Genomic DNA, 3,204 nt, shown 5'->3' on the forward strand with positions numbered 1-3,204 from the left:
GGTTTCTAGAACTTCAGGTCTCTGGCTGTACGAAAGGGTAGGCATCACCAAAATCTGGATATACTTATCCATGGGCCTACTGGTTGCTCTGGTTGGTTATGTAGCAACAGAATAATTCTCCATTTCATTCCCCACAACATCAACAATTCTTCCAACAGACAAACATTCGGCCATGTTCTACAGAACTATTTTAGCTCGTCACTGTAGAACCCTCCTCACCAGCCAACGTTTCCGTCACATGACCACAGTTATGGACAAGGGTATTTTTAATGGCATACATAAAAAAAAAATAGATATATTTTTAAAGCTTGGAGCTCACACACCCTTAAAGTTGTATCTTCTGCATAGGCCAATGCTACCCATCTCCTAATAGATCAAGTGACTGATTCCACCGATGTTAGGAAACAGGTCCATTTCTACTCTTAGAGCACATGTCTCAAACTCAAGGCCCAGGGGCCAAATCCGGCCCACCAGGCCGTTTCCCAGACTTCTACTTTCAGATCTAGGTATTAAGTTATTACTAAAACCAGTGATAATCGAATGCAGAGGCAATTATGATAAAGATTAGATACATTTATATAGTCTTACGGATACCTTTGAGGGCAACCATAATGTTGATGCGGCCGCGCGATTAAATTGAGTTTGACACCCCAGTCTTAGAGGTTCTTGATGACCCGGTTGAGAAACAGGTTAAGCCAAAGTGCAATGATCCAATTGTAACAAAAATAAAAGTCCCAGAGTGTAGAAGTCTGGTCCTTCTAAAATGTTTGGTTAGTAACCCAAGAAAAGGGAAGTCCGGAGATAAGCTGGACCCAGTGTTATGTTCCGTTTTCTAGGAGGACCTCATTTGGAACCGTGGCTCTCAAAGTTCACGGCACAGTCCATCACAAAACGGGGACGGACTACGGCGAATCGAAGCCTGCAACCATGCTACCCTTAGCAGCTGACACAAGTGAGAGAGAAATATGTCAATATGGCTCACACATGGGCCCTTCATACCAAAGTATTCCCGGGCCAAACTAAAGGAATGATTCAAAGATTTCACTTTCCCATGTTTACAATTATTAGAAATTCCTCTACAGTGTCATCTGCTCCAAATAATCATTTTTCCAATGCCTTCCATTAGTTCCAAAAGAGGGGTTTTTTTGTTTTTAAATGATTTTCCAGCCTTCTCATATTATTTGATACAAGATCAATCCACTGATCTCCTCTTCCCCCTCTTCCCGGGTTTGCACTTTACAGACATTCACGCATTGCAGGCCTATCTTGTTCCTCAATCCGCTCAAGAACAAAACAAAACAAACAAAAAAGTCGCACCTTGCACCCCTTAAGGATTTTAGAACAGGTAGAACTTTAAAAAAAAAATTTTTTAAGTCCTCAAATATTATAGAGGTTAAAAAAAAAAAATGCTGATTCAACTTCCACAAATTTGGAATGCCCCCGGCACACTTGACCTTGCACTTTGACATTACTTGGCTAACAGGAAAAAAAGAAAAGATGTGATTTTTTTTTTGTGGTTGCCGTCTGGGAGAAGTTAAAGTGACATTAAACCCTCAGATTTTTTAACATAAACCAATACTGTAATGTGCGCCTTACTGTAATCCATGGTTGTTTCCCTTCTCTTTGCTGCTCTTCCATTTAAATCCTCATGTCTTCTCATGCTGGTTGCACTTCTGTTTTGCAGCAGACTGCCTTGTCTCTGGAATGGATACACGGTGTCTGTGTGAAGGTTCACAAACTGAGCCAGCACTACAGGAAGAGGCACTCAGCTGCAAAGGGAAGTTCTCCCCAAGCATGAGAAGACATGAGGATTTAAAAAGAGCAGCAAAGAGAAGGGAAACAACCATGGATTACAGGAAGGCGCACATTACAGTATTGGTTTATGTTAAAAAATCTGAGGGTTTAATGTCACTTTACATTTTTTTTACTCTTCTATGCAAAAGAAAAACTCTTATTTAAATCCCAATATAGGACTATAAATTAGCAGCAGGAGGTTTCTTTGTCTTTTTTTTTCTCTTTGCGTCATCTTTATGCCTTTTTGTTTTTTACTACTCGCTTCTAAAATTAAAAAAAAACAAGAACCAGCAGGTTTTTAAATAATACAATTGTCTGCATTATCTTTGGTATACAATTACATTTTTTCTTTATGTCTTTTTTTTAAATTTTAAAGTCTTTTTCTCTTTTTCCCCTTTTCTCACTATAAAAATATATTCTATCTTTTTGCTATAGAAGGACTGCATTGCAGCTCTTTCTAAAAAGCGTTAGTCACGGATTCCGCTACCTAAATACGCGAAGAGTGTGTGTGTGTGTATATATATATATATATATACACACACATATATATACATACAGGTGAAACTCGAATAATTAGAATATCGTGCAAAAGTAATTGCAGTAAGTGCTGCAAAAGGGGCCCAAACCAAGTACTGAGTACATATGCATGCTTGTACTTCTCAGAGGTCCGATATTGTTCTATGTACAATCCTTGTTTTATTGATTGCATGTAATAATCTACTTTTCTGAGGTTGTGGATTTGGGGTTCTTGGGGTTTTCATGAGCTGTAAGCCATAATCATCACAATGATGACAAATCACGGCTTGAACTATCTTGCTTTGCATGTAATGAGTCTCTCTCATATATTAGTTTCACCGCATAAGTTGCATTAGTGAAATAAATGAACTTCGCACGATATTTTAATTATTCGAGTTTCACCTGTATATACACACACACACATATATACGTCTATAGGAACCTATATGCACATAGTTCTCTCACAGAAAATTGGATTTGGCTTTTTGTTTTTCATAATTTTTGTCTTTTTAAAAAAAATAACATTTTTTTGTGGCCAATAGCTCTTTTGACGAGTCTGCCCCGTTTTCCTGTACGTGACTAGAACACTGAAAACAAAAAAGAAACACCACAACAGACCTGGTAGGGTGTAAGTAGCAGCAGCTTATGGTTTAAGGCAGACAGTTGCCTATTGTTATGCCATTAAAAATGGACTTGTTCCCAATATTTGAGAGAAAAAAGTTGAAAACTCAAAAAGCTTTATCTGCGAGTTCAAGTTTTGTCAAAATAAAAAATATACATAATTTATTTTTATTTATTTTTTTCCTTTACATTATGTGCCTTTTTTTTTGGGTTACACTTGAAAAAGTTTAGTGCTTTGTGTCAAGTTCCCAAGCTGCCTATCCTTTTTTTTTT

Source organism: Nanorana parkeri, unplaced genomic scaffold (assembly GCF_000935625.1).
Source record: "Nanorana parkeri isolate BGI_ZX_2015 unplaced genomic scaffold, ASM93562v1 scaffold394, whole genome shotgun sequence".
NCBI classification, from domain to species: domain Eukaryota; kingdom Metazoa; phylum Chordata; class Amphibia; order Anura; family Dicroglossidae; genus Nanorana; species Nanorana parkeri.